This window comes from Maylandia zebra, linkage group LG22, assembly GCF_041146795.1.
Source record: "Maylandia zebra isolate NMK-2024a linkage group LG22, Mzebra_GT3a, whole genome shotgun sequence".
In the NCBI taxonomy this organism is placed as follows: Eukaryota; Metazoa; Chordata; class Actinopteri; order Cichliformes; family Cichlidae; genus Maylandia; species Maylandia zebra.
In genome coordinates, this window is record NC_135187.1 from 4422236 (window position 1) to 4437660 (window position 15425).

Here is a 15425-nt window from a genome sequence, read left to right on the forward strand (position 1 = left end):
AAAAAAATGAATTAACTTGCACTCACTAATCAAATATTTAAAGGGACAGCTGTTTGGAAAATTGACTGGTTGGACAGCAAGTTTCAAGGTTAGGCTCATTACATATATTAGATTGATCTGTATGCTAGTCACACCTTCCAGCAATGCAAAATTCATTTTTCGATTGTTGCCTGATTAGTTTTGAAATCTGTTATTACTGTTTTCTCTCTTCTCTGATTCTGTTGGCCAAAACCACAGTAATCATATATTGCATCCCATATGTAATCGACTCATTAATCTTTAATTACATTTTATTTATATATTGGCAGTTTAAAGAAATAATGAGCTGAAGGTGCTTCATCATGTGATGTGGAAGCTTAACAACATTAGAATGAGAACCCCGCATTATCCGATGATCCCCATGAGCAAGCATTTGGCAAGGGTGATGAGATAGAATTCCCTTTCAATGGAAGGAGACCTCTGGCAAAACAAACTCGGGGAGGGCAGCCATCTGCCAGGATTGTTTGGGAGTGAAGAGAAAGAGACAAGGAAAAAGCACAGGACAGTGGACAAAACACAGACACTTTAAAATTGGGACAGGGGCAAAAAAGGCAGCCAAAGTAAGTGGGACCAAAAAGAAATAACTGTAGGAACATTTCACAGCTAATTTGGCTAATTGGGAAAAAAGCAGTACCATGAATGAGTATAAAAAGAACAACTTGGAGAGCCAGAATTTCTAAGAAGTAAAGACGGACAGAGGTTCACCAGTCTACAAAAACTTGTGTATAGCACATAATGCAACCCAGTATCACCGCAAAGCGTGTAATAGACACGTCTGACCTCCGTGTTCAGTTCATGATTTGCCCCTCCAAGGTGTGCAATGCACATGCATGCAGAAGTTGCAGTAACAGTACAGGGAGATATTTTATTTCAAACCAACATGAAACTAATCATGAGAAAGTGTTTAAAGAGATATTATTAACACATTCATATACAAATGCATATTAGCCACCTAGCTTGATTGTTTGTGGCATAGAAGGACCCTGGAATATACTTCATACCCTCCGTGGTCACTAGCGAATTCTTGGCTTTAAATATATTATCGCCCCCTGCTGGTATTGCAACTTCTGCATGCTTTGCCTCTCCAAAGCGTTAAATGAAAACAAAAAGCCATTTAACGCAACGCCATTAGGTTGCATGATATAATCAAAAGATTGCAGGAATCTGGAGAAATCTTTGTGCACAAAGGAGAAAGCCAACAATCAGTACTGGATGTCCATGATCTGCTGTCTGTGAACATGGTTCACCATGCCATCTACAAATGTACACAGATAAAAGCTCAATCTTCTTCTAAGGCAAGAAGAAGAAATGCTGGTGTCTCAGACTATTTAGAACAGACTGAGGCAAAGTGGAAAATTGTTAGAATTTCCAGAAATAAGATTGTTAAATTTGAAATGTGTTTTTAAAAAAACAGGCACACCCTCTGTTATTGGCTCTCTGATGGTAAATGGTTTACCTACTTATATTTACATTTTACACAGTATCTCAACATTTACGATTGTGTAAGAATCACAAAGGAAAGTTTGAAACCTCAAAAGTAGAGACTAGAAAAAAAAAGTAAAGTAAAGTGTGCGTGTTAGTCCCCATAGGGAAATAGTTCCTCTGCATTTAACCCATTCACCCAGTGGGCAGCTGCCAGTGCAGCGCCCGGGGAGCAGTGTGTAGGGACGGTACCTTGCTCAGGGGTACCTCAGGGCAGACGTTCAGTGGAGTCGAACCCCCGACCTTCCGATCATAGGGCCACCACTCTACCTACTGAGCTATCCCTGCCCAGTAGGTAGAGTGGTGGCCCCATGATCGGAAGGTCGGGTAGAGGGTGTCTGTCAGTCAAACTGGGAGCTGGTTCCACAGGAGAAGGGCCTAACTAAAGATTATCTCCCTTAGAAACTCTAGAAGAGGGAGGTCCTCTGTTGCAATGAAGCCTGATCCTTCAGGACTTTATTTGTGTGGAGCACTGAAAAAAACAAAAACATAGATAGCTCATACTCCCCTTGGAATTAACAGGAATTATGAGCATTAACTATTCATCTAAGCATGAATGTGTCATCACTGACACTTCTGGGCCACTTTCACTTAATTTTGTAGGACATCATTTTGTGGTACTGGATAATTAAATTTTCACATCCAAAACAAAGATGTGACAGGACCATAGCTCCAGTTTAATATTTGTATGAGCTCAGTAAATGTCAAATGACTCAAGCAGGCATGTGCTCACGCCCGTATATACATGTAGTCAGCCAGTGCGCACACTGTTCTCCGTGCACTGCATTTGCATTTGTGCATGCATTTACATTCATGTTTACTGTATGGGCACATGTGTTTGACTGCCTGCACGTGGCATTAACATGCACCCGGGGTGATAAGACTCTTCAAGACTATTCAAGTGGAACAAAATGAATTACATCCTTGTGTTAAACCACCCAGCTTTGCAGTGTAGCTTTAGCATGTTTTCATACATTTTTCTTTTTCAGAATACTCAGGTAAAAGAAAACAAACCAGGATTTTACTCTGTGTACATTATTACTTATATTACAGTTTCTCTCCTGATGAGAGAGAAAATGGCCTTACTGGGCATACAAATTGTTTGTTTTATATGTTTCTCATTTTGGAACATATAAACATTTAGACAACTTTGCCATACTAAAGAGATTTGTAACCTTTTACTGTCATTGACCTTTACAGCACATTCACTGACTGATTTAGTCTCAAGATACTTTTCCCAATTTTAGGAGCAGCTAGTGGCCATTTAGGCCCATTCAAGGTTTTAAAAAGTTGCTGCAACCTGCCCAGCAACAAAAAGCTGGCAGACAAATCTATTAATTTCATGGAGATAAAGTGGAACATTTCAAAGCTATATATTCACATTAATCAGAAAAAACCTAAACATAACTCCAGCTGGTTAATCACAAAGGTAAACACAGTGTCCAATGCTACATTTATAGTATGCGTAGGAAGAATCGTGAATCGTAGAACTGTAGTAAAGCTGGCTGGAAACGTGCACCTTTTGCTTGTGTGAAAGCTTGTTTTGAATACTTTCAAAGTCATTATGTGGTTGCTGTGACAACAGTGATTTCAGAGAAATTCCACCAGGAAAAATAACATGAGGTGAAGGATGGAGGGAAGGAAGCAGGCATGGAGAGATTACCAAACAGTATTTAAATAAGAAGAGAGGTCTGACAGTTGGTGAAGGAGGCGTTGATGTCATGAAGAAAGGAAGGGGAGAAGGAAGGGAGGATAAAAAGGAGGAAAAATAAGCAGGGAGAGTAGAAAAAGGAGAATGAAGACCAAGATGGGGGAAAGAAAAGAGAAAGACAGCAATGAGGGAAGTGAGGAAGAAAGGTTTGGAAAAACAGAGAGAAAGAAAGCAAGATGAAAGAATGAGAGACTGGAAGAGAACCAAGAAGACAAAGGAAAGAGGAAAGGATGAAGAGAGAGGGAGGGAGGAAACAAAATCAGTAAAAGATTAACAAAGATTATCATCAAAGAAAGAAAGTAGGAGTGTTGCGAAGACAAGAGGAGGCTGATGAGAAGCAGTCGGAGCAGAGAAATGAACAGCAGGAAGGAGGAAAAGAAAAGAAAATGTTTAACAAAACACTGGGATAAAAACACAACATGAATACAAAATACAAACACGCAATTTAACGGAGTTTATTAGTCAACACTCAGGTTGAACTAAGAGACGGAGATGAACTAAGGCAAATATAAAACTGGCCATGGTGACAACAGGGTGTTAGTTGATAAATTCTACCTGTGCCTGTGTGGTTTTCCTCTGTAGTCTCTGGTTTCCTCCCACAGTCCAAAAATGTGCTTTTTAGGTTAATTGGTAGTTCTAAATTGCCTGTGGGTGTGGATATGAGACAGTGGTTGTCTTTGTTGTCTTTGAACTCATGACCTGTTTGAGATGTACCCTACTTCTCATGCTATGACAGATGGCACAGACCCCAGCAACTCCATTTTGGATAAAGGGGTCATCAGAACCCAGCCAACATGTATATATGGGCCCCACCTGGTTTTTGCTCGGGCTGGATGGTTACCATGTGGGCATGGGCTCAAACTGGGCTTTTTGTATGGGGCCTACTTGGGTTCTTCACATTAAACCCATATGGGCCATCCCAAGTGGAAACATATAGTAGGTCCTGGCTGGGTCAAACATGGGAAACACTTAACTTGGTCCAAAATGGGAAATACATGTAGGACCCACTTGGGTTTTCCACCTGGGATAGACATGGGCAAACACAGTCATTTAAGGATAGGCTGTTGTTGTGTGCCCCAGGTGGGGCAAAGTTAGGTAATCAATATATGTTTTAGTATCGATGACACAGGTGGGGCCCACCTGGTCAAACTAAATGGGTCACACATGGGCAAATGCAAGTCAGACCCCGAAAACATGTCTATGTGGGCCCCAGGTGGGTTATGTTAAGTTAATATGGACATATATTTTATGTGGGCTCAAGATTGTTTAGTATATATGAGACCCACTTAGGTTTCTCACATTAAACCCATATGGGCCATCCCAAGTGGAAACATATAGTAGGTCCTGGCTGGGTCAAACATGGGAAACACTTCACTTGTTTCAAAATGGGAAACACACGTAGGACCCACTTGGGTTTTTCACCTGGGTTAGACATGGGCAAACACAGTCATTTAAAGAAAAGCGTTTGCTGTGTGCCCCAGGTGGGGCAAAAGTGGGGCAAAGTTAGGTAATCAGTAGGTAATCAGTTTCTTCCAGTCCATTCTTTAAAGAATGGACTGGAAGAAACAAGAGCAAACGTGATTTGATGAATCGCTCCTAGTATCCTTTGTGAGACCAGGTGTAATTTGAAATTACTTTTAAGGCAGAACAGGGGAGGAGGCTATTTTCACAGAGACAAGTACATGTGTCACATGACTGAGAAACCAGTTGCCCAAGAACTGTATGAAGGTGTGTGTGTGTGAATGAGACCTCTAGTAGCAAGTCTCATTCGCTTTGAGTCCACAAACTGAGTAGAAAGTCACTATATAATGACCAGTTCATGTACCATTACAAACAAAACACAAGTGAGACTCAAGCAGAAGTGAAAACAATCAAGGTGGGGCAGATAATAAAAAGGGAGGAACAAGGAACAAGAAAAGCAGTCATCTACTGTAGATAAAACGGAAAGTGGAAATAAGTACACAGATGAGAAAAGCAGGAGCAAAGACAGGGAAACAGACCAGACCAGGTGTGCAAAGGTGACAGAGGTCAAGGGTTAATTTTTCTAAAAAACATATATATCTTTCACATCTTGAGCACCCCCAAGTGTCTCACTGCGAATCTTTTGGAGAATCAATACCTTTTGTCTCACTTCTGCCTTTAGATAAATCCATCACAACAGCAATCAAAACTAATGTGGCTTAAAAGTTCTTAAAGCAACAAATGCTTATCTGCTCTACTTTATGAGCTCTGCAAACAAAGTGAAATGGGCTAAGCTAAAGGACAGACAGACACGATGATGGGAGACTGGGATGACAGAGGAAGATTGACTGAAGGAGAAACAGAGTGATTTTGCTGCTTCAACGGTCTTAAACAGGAAGGTCAGCATCTTCAAACAGCAGTCAGAAAAACAATGAAATGAAGAGAACTGGCAGGAGCAGAGAAGAGGGCTGATAAGAAGAACAGCAGTATAGTTCTGCAGTGTAGTGCTTGCAGGAAGACGTGCACACACAATGGTTTTAATGCGATAGCATTGTTACACAATAATATTAGCTAAATACTTTTAGACTGTAGGATTGGACTTTCTAGTAGATCATGGATAATCATAAAGTATAAGAACACAGTGTCAAAACATGTATAAACAATGCATATTAGTGGGCGTATCTGAATCTTTATTAGTTTGAGTATGTTCTAACAATTAAGTAATTGCTCTAGAATTAGCATAATAAGTACTAATTAAGTTTACGCCCATTGTAGGTGAAATAAATGTTAATTCTAAGTTGCACAAGTTCCACCTACAAACTTTGACAAAGGTGTATGTGATTGATGGTAATGTTAAATTGGGGGAACATTCTTGTTCCAGAAGTAAAAGATACAACACTAAAAAAAGAAAAATAGCAAGATCAAAGTGAAAATCACAAAGAGCAGTGGTGCACAAACAAAAAGGAGAGTTCATTTAAGGTCTTAACTGCATTTAAGGAACAACATTTACTGATGTGATGTGGGTTAAATGTCCCCGATTCACTGTTTCAAGAGGGGACTATCATTTTTCATGCATTTTACCAGAAATTAGTGCTGAAAAACTGAGATTACATTAGAGGAGAAGGTACTTGGATGCATGAATGGAAAATTACTTCTCACAAGTGGCAGTGCTGAGCGACCTGATGATGAAGGTGAAACTGTCAGTGTATTTGATCCATGTTCCTGCCATGACCAAAAACTGTTGGTACATTTAAAGTGCATTAAAACATTATAGTTAATCTCTGCCTCTCTTCCACAGTGTGCCTTTTGACCCGTCACCTCCAACTGGTCGCATCAGATGGTATGCCCTCCATTAACCTGGCTCTGCCAAAGATTTCTTCCAACGTAAAGGGAGGTTTTCCTTCCCACCAAGAACTTGCTCAAAGGGGGTCATCTCATTATTGTGGTTTTCTCTTTCTTTACCTAACAATATAAAGTTGGGATTTGACGCTATACAAATAAAATTGAACTGAATTGATGTGAAGAGTAAGATCACAGAAACTACTGGCAGAGGGAGGTTCTTCTGAAAGATGTCTGAGCTCATTGTTAGGGTGACAATTTGGCTCAAACTTAGAGTAGAGCAACTGTTCCTCCCATCGAAAAGAGCCAGCCAGAGGATGGTGAGGTGTTCTGGGCATATAGGGAGGAGACCTTGAGCTTTCTTAGGAAAGCTTTGGTACACCCCCTGAAGAGATGGCAGCCATGACTGGGGAGAGTGAGGTCAGCGTGGCTCTGCTTAGACTGCTGACTCTGTGACTTGGACCCTGATAAACAGTAGAAAATGCAATCCTACAGTTTTAGATTATATAGAATACTAGAATAGAATATTACTTAAGATTATAAAATGCTGACAGGAGGTGCTATGATGGAAAATTAAGTGCAGGTTATTTTGCGTTACATAACACAGTTAATGTGACCTTTATCAACCTGCATGTTTTTTCTTAGCTGTTCATGAGCCTTTACAGGATAAGCATTGCTTGATGTTATTCTCCCTGTCATATTATGCACACTTGTGAAGCATATGCCTGGATTATGACTTTGAATGTCAGACAAAGAGAAAGAGTCATATGTAATCTGTGCATCGTGTGCGAACCCTTGCCGTCCTTGAAAAAGGCATGTCAGCATATACATGCTGCTGTGTGCTGTCAATATTGTTTTGTGTATCTCTACACAAATTATGAGTGAAGCAGAGGACAGGAGAGGACGTAGGATGAAGGTGAGGTGAGCGAGTGAAAGGATGTAGCAAAGGACGGTTAGAACAATAAGAACAGACGGCAGACTGGCTGCCAAGAGAAAGGGGAAATGAAGGGAGAGACGAGAAGTTAATCCTTTGAAAATGGATCATTTTATTGGCAGAATGGAGCTTTTTTTTTTTTTTCATTTTAGTGAGTTTTTATTCAACAATATAGATAAAAAACACAAGTTGCATATTTAGGTTGAAGGTGGTTTTTGACAGAAACGTTTTTCTGAGTGATAATTGTTTTAAATGTGCTGATGTTTAAAGATGCCGTCACTTGTCTGTGTGTTCACTGAGCACAGCGATTTCCATGCGGTTAGACTGAAGGAAATCAGCAAGTTCAGCTTAGTCACAAGAACAAAAACATCTTATACATGATGTCAACATGATTTAGCATTAACATTAAAACAGCTCAGTGAGATGCAAGGAGACAGGAAGGCAAAGTGAGGGACCCTTCGTGGGAGAAACAGAGATAGGGAGATGAAGGAAGAAAAGCAGGGAGGAAGACACAGAAGGAGAGTGGATTTAAGTAAAGAGGGAAATTAGTCATCTGCAGGGGGTGTGGAGGATTTCAAAGAGGCATTATGTCTTGGCTCAGGCTTTTCTCTATTTCTTAATCCTTCCAACTTCCATGTACTGTATCACAGCATGGAAAGTCTTTGCAGAAACAACAGCGAGGATCTTCATAATTTATCCCCACTATGGCGCAGGACCAACTTATCAAAGAACTTTGTAGCTGCACTGATAATAATGGGTGCAGTGTTGAGAAAGGCAAAGGAAAGAGAATCAGTGATTTAAAAAAAAAGGGGGGGGGGGGGGGGGGGTTAAAAAAGGATGTTGAATTTAAGGCACCAATGTCAAAGCTATAATATGCAAACTGATCTGAACTAGAGGGAGTTTTTCTGAGCAGAGATGTTGTCAGAGACAGCAGCACCCGCCTCAGGCTGCCTCTGTCCAAGCACTCGCAAGCACTTGAAGTGAAATATGGCAGCGATCAGACAGGAGGCAGGGACGAGGCACACTGACGTGGTTACAGTTACATAAGAAGTGACACTGCCCCCTGTCCCCACAGGTTTTTAATGACTCGGGAGTATAAGCAGTAATAATGTCCATTCTACTCCGGTGACGTGGGGTAACATTTTCTATACGTATTTAGCAAGAAGCAGTTTGATGTATTTTTTATTGCATTGACTCTATCAGGACCATTTCTGCAGGTGAAACATGTATTATTTACTTCCTGCAGTTTGAAATCATTTGCTGAGCGTAAGTTGTTCAACAGCACAAGACAAAAATGTTTGTTTAATTTTATGGGAGGTATAGGAAACATTAAAAAAAAAATCTGTTTTCTAATTATGTTCAAACCTGATATATCTTATAAGCGAATTGGCACATGAATGGTAAAGACTATTGTCCTTCCTCTGCCTCTAAAGAGCCAATCAGCAGCTCAGCTGGGGAGCATAAGTCCTCGATCCACCTGCACATTTTCACAAGGTACATTATGTATCCATAACATGAATCACCATGGAACTGGTTCGGTGTCTACAATGTTTAGGAGCAAAATTACAAAAACAACTGAAGCAGTTATTTTTAGACCTGACTGGTGATTGGTTTTCTGTCCTGGATTAAAGCTGTCTATCTGTCTTAATCTCTTAAAGGTTGTCAAAATGTCCACGAAGATGGTGGACAAGTGGTGAGACTTTCCTCCAGAAGGACTTTGTTCAAGCTTAAAGAAATACATAATTTTAATCAGTAAAAGAGAATATTCATTTTAGTTACATGCTAATAGTGTCCTCTTCACCCTTGCCAGTCACCAAGACAAAAAACATATAGGATAATGCTATATTGCTAAAACAAAAACAATTAATAATAGAGACCTAGTCTCAGTGCACTGCAGTTTTTTTGACCGGCCCTGTGACTGCTGAGGCGTCCAGGGTGTGTCCCGCCTCTTGTCCAGTGACAGCCAGCAGTAAATACGCAATACGCAGTAAAAGCAAGCAATTTTAAAAAAATAAGTTTTCTCTATAAATGAAATAAAATAATTGGACATACCTGACTACATCTAAGGCAGATGAAATATTTAGACTGAGTGTGAATAATTATGGGGTGAGCAACAATGTATTTGACTGCTGTGCTGTGATTGCTCACCTTCACCTCCAGTGGAGAGCCTGTTGTCACTTGACACATTTTGCATGTTAATTTCACCACACATACAGCAAAATCTGCCTCATTCTGAGAGAATATAACTGTCATTTGCTTATCTCTTTGTTAAACCAAGCACTTAGAGACCGCATGATCAGATTTTGGCAATGTTATGGTCAAAACCAACACAGTATACGGGCCTCTCACATTTAAAACAATGGCCTATGACGTATTTGAGATCATGGATCTTAACCAACTCTGCCTAAAAGTGATTACTTTAAATAACTGCTAAAACCTCAAAGGCATGTAATCTCAGGGTTGAAAGGTCTATCGTCATAAAGTTATGGCATTATTAAAACTAATATTTCATCTCTGAGGGAAAAAAGGAAACATACGTCCTTGTTTTTATTTACATTACAGAACTAGAAATCTGATAAACAGCAGCTTCGTTTTTGTGCTGCATCCTGTGAGAGAAATGCCAGGAGCCGCATTGAGATGGCAGACGGTGCCGAGGCCTGAAGGGACGTGGAGACCCCCCCCCAACCCACACACAGCACCACTAGCATGCACACATCATAATTGAAAGTTATGCACAGAAAAACACATGCTCATTCAGACATTAATTTAAAATCTGCAAATATGTGCTAATGCTAATGGCCACAATACAGCACATAATGAGTTGCCTTTCATTAGCTGGAATATGTCAGAATTCATAAGCCCGACTTTTTAGTTCAGACTTTATGAGGATAAATGAGACTTAAAAATGTTTCCCAAAGAGGCCTCCAAAAAGAAATATGTGAAATGTGACCTATGAATACTAAAACATGGCAGCTCCACTGCTTGTGTGTGTATGAGAGACAGTGTGTGTTCAGGTCTGTGATGCCTCTGACCCATTTAGGCCATCCTGCTCAACCAGATGAGAGACTGAATGTTTTTTAGCCTTCGGCCAGTCAGCTCAGGCACATCTGTGACAGACTGCTGGACTCGAGGCTGGACCTCGAGTGCGTGTGTGTGCGCGTGTGTGTAGACAAACTTGTGTGACTTTTGTAAACATCAAGTTATGTGAATGTTAAAAAAAAATTATGCAGACTAACAGAATCAAACATGTTCTGCTGAATCTGAAGATTACATCACATATGTCTTCTGTTTTTAACACAGCTGAATATAAAATCATGTCTGCGTGTATTTCACGGGCTTTCAATAATAAAGTGTAAGGTGAAAGGAGCCAGGTGTAGTTTTAGTGTGTGGCCACTAGCTGGCAGCAAACCATCTTCCTATTGATGTGCTCACCATGCACAAGCTACAATTTTGATTCTAATAAGAAGAAAAGCACCTCTGTCACCTACAGTATCAGCCTATCGTAAACAGAAGCTCTGCTTTAGTGCTTTTAGAAGAATTATCCTATTATTATGTATTTATACGATAATAAAGATAACCCCCCCCCCACCACCACCATTTTATTGTTTTTCAAAAAAGGACAAGTGATGCAGTTTTGTCTTCTTATGCATATCATTGTGATGAAGAAAGGATGAGGCTGTTTGATGTGGTTTGTTTTCTCTTAAAGCTGCTTCCACTGTGGAGATCTGGAGAAGACAGTCTGCTTATGAAGAGTATGCGAGCTGATCAAACACTCATGGAGGAAGCACAATCAGGAGGCACAGAAAACTCACGGTTTCTTAATGCTTTTAAATGAATTTAGCCTCAAATATGCACCGATGTTCAGACAGGAATGATGCTATACACAAATGTGATTTTTTTTTTTCCTAAATGTATTTTCCCCGTATAGGTAGGGTCTCTACTCTAAGGAGTAATTCTATACTGGAAATTATCAAGGACTTATGAGGCTCATCTTTTCTAAGTTTAGGAGAAAAACAACCTGGCATAACAACATGCTTAATGCTTAATGTCTGAAATCTAATACACAATACACATGATTTTCTTTCTGCCAGCCATCATTTGTCCCAGTAGGGGCCTTTTCCATATATTAGGAGGTTGTTATTGCTTCATCCAGTGTCATTATATTAATGCTGCTATCCTGTATATATCGTAGATACTATTGTTTGAGTACTTGCGATTGTTTTATTGTACTTTTTATATTTTACATTTATATTTATTATTGAATCTTGCACCAAGGGAGTGGCACTCCAATTTCGTTGTACTCTGTACAATGACAATAAAGGCTATTCTATTCTATTCTATTCTATTCTATTCAGAGGTAATAATGAGCAGTGTGCTTCAAGGTTAAAATGTTTATATATTTCTGTGACATTACAAGCATTTTGGTTTAGAGCCCACAAGTACTCGGTTCTAGCTTTACTATTTTTATGAGTTTAGCATTCAATGATGAAGGTGTTAGGTTTAATTCTGTTTATTCTCAATTATAACAGATGGTAAGAAAATAGCATATAAGACTACAACTCAATGGACTGATAACATCTGAAACAAGTGCTTTGTGTAAGATTTTGGTGTCTCCTGAATGTTCCTCCTGTCTCAAAATATTTCCAGCAACATTTAATGAACCTTTAAATTTTTCCTCAGGATGGTTACACAACGATAACTCTTGGTATCTCTTCTTGTTTAGAAGAAAGTACTTTCAAATTAATTACTCCATATCAAGCACAACATCAAAATGATTCGTCAGAGTTCCCTTAAGAAATTCTGCATTTCACAGCCAGCTGTGTAATAAATATTTTACAGATTCAGACTGTGTCACACTGAGGAGAGAGCTCAAAACTCTTGACCTTCTGTCAGGTGTCTTTATTAGCTCCAACCATCTGCCGTTCCAGGTGGTGGGGTCATAGCGTATGATGCTGTGTGTACAAGGCGCCCATCTTAACGCCCGTTAACATGCAGGAACACGAGCACGCACAGCTAAACAGCACTCCCACAGGGAAATATTTGGTTTGATTATTCCAGCTAACCAAGCTCAGGCCAGTTTGCATCCTTGTTATGGAACCCAGAGCTTGTTAACACATTCATTCATTAAGATGTTTTAATTGCTCCAGTGATGTATTACAGTATCGCACAGTTAAAGGGGAGATTTCCCCTCTGAGATGATTCATTTTCAGGGTATTTTTACTTTATTTGTTAAAGCTGCTACGGTGCGTTTCAGTCTCTGTGATGATGATGAGTGCCTATAATGATGATGATGATGGTAAGTTGACTTTGTCACATGTTAGTGTTGCTGATGTTGTTGACTGTTTAGAATTGTTTTTTCCATCGAGCGTGCACCACAAAAGCAGAGACACTCCATCCTCCAATACAGTATTTTTTCTAAGTGCTATTGATTAAATGATGCCTTATGTTCTGTTCTGATGTCTTTAGCTTTCTGTTTGCAGAATCCGTCCTTTGTGTCAAGAATTTGTGGTGTGCAGGAGACACCACTCTAGCAGACTAAAATTCAGCTCGTTTCACCCATTGTGTCTATAATTATTATTGCTAACTGTGACATTAGTTCTGACTGCTTACAGAAATTGTATTGCATTTATTTTCAAGGAAATTTGTCTGGTGAAGTTTTTTATTTTATTTTCCCATCCCTGTTGAATTTTGTACTTACGCTTGGTTCCTTTCTTTACTTCAAGACTCTCATCCCTGGAAAAAAAATAATAGCATCAGTGGAAACTAAACTGGAAAACAAATGAAAGTATCATATAAGAAACGTTAAAATTGTTTTATTTTGTTCCATTTCCACATAGACTGATGTGTGAAACATTTGCATTAAATCCGATATGTTTTATTGTGCAATTCAGTAAAGTAATAAGCTCATAAGATTTTAAGAAAATAACTGAATCTATTGGATCAGAAGCCAAAAGGTAAAGAGACAAATACCTCTAGTTCCTGCAAGGCTCAATACGTTTATGTTTTCATAGTCACAAATATGGTTTCTCCACCAAAAGAGTCAGCAGTCTGGGCCAATTTCAATGTCACCATGAACCTGTCCTACTTGATGTCAGACAGAATTCTCAATAGTCCATAATCACTCAGACACTCGGCCCATTCTCACTGGTTCCTGTGGGGGAGAGGATTCGATTTTCCCTTACCAGTCACTAATGCTTGTAAACAGTCTGAGAATGGTGTTACCACGTAAAGCTAATTGTTAGCCCTGAAGTACCGAGTGTTTTTCAACCAGCTTTTATTGTCACAGCGCCTGGTGAATCAGACAGATTCAGACACCTGGACCCTGGTTAAAAAAAACAAACCCAGTCATCATGTTCACCAGTTTGTACCAGAACCACTGTATCACTCACAGGGAATGTAGGTGACAGAGAATTAGCAAGAAAGCAAGGGACATATTGTCTAATTTTAATATTCTAGACTTGATTGAGTTTTGGACAAAGGGCCAGTTTTGTGAAGTGAAATTCATGTCGAATGCATTTGCCAAATGTCTTTGAATACATGTTTTTGATCAGACAATTTTTGTTTGTATTCCAAGTCTCACTATTTTGTTGTTTTGAGAGGGAACACGTTTTATTTTAAGCTACAGTTAAATTCTATCTTCACACACTGGAACAGATGAAGCCCTGTCTGAATTAATGAGGAAGTTTTTTTATTAATGTCAATGTTCAAAAAACCCCAAATGTGGTCCAAGTGCATCACCACTGAGACCATGTTTAGACCATCTGATTATCTGCCATGTCTGTCAGATGGATGACAGACCCAACACAGCTACTGCTCAGTGTATTGTCACAGAGAAACAAAGTCACAAGGAACTCTGAAAAGCACTGGGAAGACTGCACAAAGCAAGATCTTTGGGTTCGACTAGCAGCAGTACAAAAGGTACAATAGTGAAAAGTCTTGTCAGAGGCCTATTTAGCTGTCATAGATGTCATAACAGAGCCACCAATCATCAGCAATGATGTGGATAATACTGACTGAGTGTTGGCCAATCCATGACATTTTGTAGCCCATTAGTTTATGTATCTAAAGTTGAAATGAACCATTGCCTAAATCCCAAAATGTGTCTGTAGCTGTAAAGAGCAAATACAAATTTATTTTGACATTTCATTTGTTTTCTTCTTATTCATTGCCACAAAGAATCCGACAAACTCACTTGGAAACAAACTACATATTATATTTCCCATTTACATTCATGGTTGAAGAATGAAGATTGACATACACTACTGTGCTCTTTCTCTGTCTACTCTTTCTCCCTCTTTCTCATACAGACGTGTGGACACATGCACTCACATTTTCACTGCCCTCCATCGCCACTCGTCTGTTCTCTTGCTGATGGAGTCAGGCTCAGAGGGGATGCTACATCTCCCGCTGGCTGTCATCAGCCAAGGCATCACCTACAGACACACATGCATCCACGGGTCACACTTACTCACATCCATGCACCTGCAGATCACCAAGGATGCAGGATGTATGCAGTCAAATGTCATCACTTCAGAAGACATGTTGTTTACTTATAAGCACACACACATACACACTCTTTCTTTCCCACCTGCAGATACTAATATAAGACAGGCAACTAAGAATTGATTACCATCCCATGAGATCAGATTAAAGGAAGTCTATTGCCATTCTCTCTTCAAGGTCAATGAAGTCCTAATCTCTGTTAGACTCTGCATACATAAACCATCAGTTATGAATTACACAGTAGTTCTATAGTACATTATAAAGACCTTGAAAGGCCAGACAGACTTCACTCATATTCATCACTGTTATGGATTCTTTTGGGATGGACCCCTCCATTTGGTAAAGTCTCTCTTCTTCAGGGAGGCCCTGAGCCTTTTTGGAGGTGACGACCTGACCATTGTGTGTTTGGCATCTTATGTTTTCCCTCTCGGGAAGCCTCAAGAACAGACTGGCTGC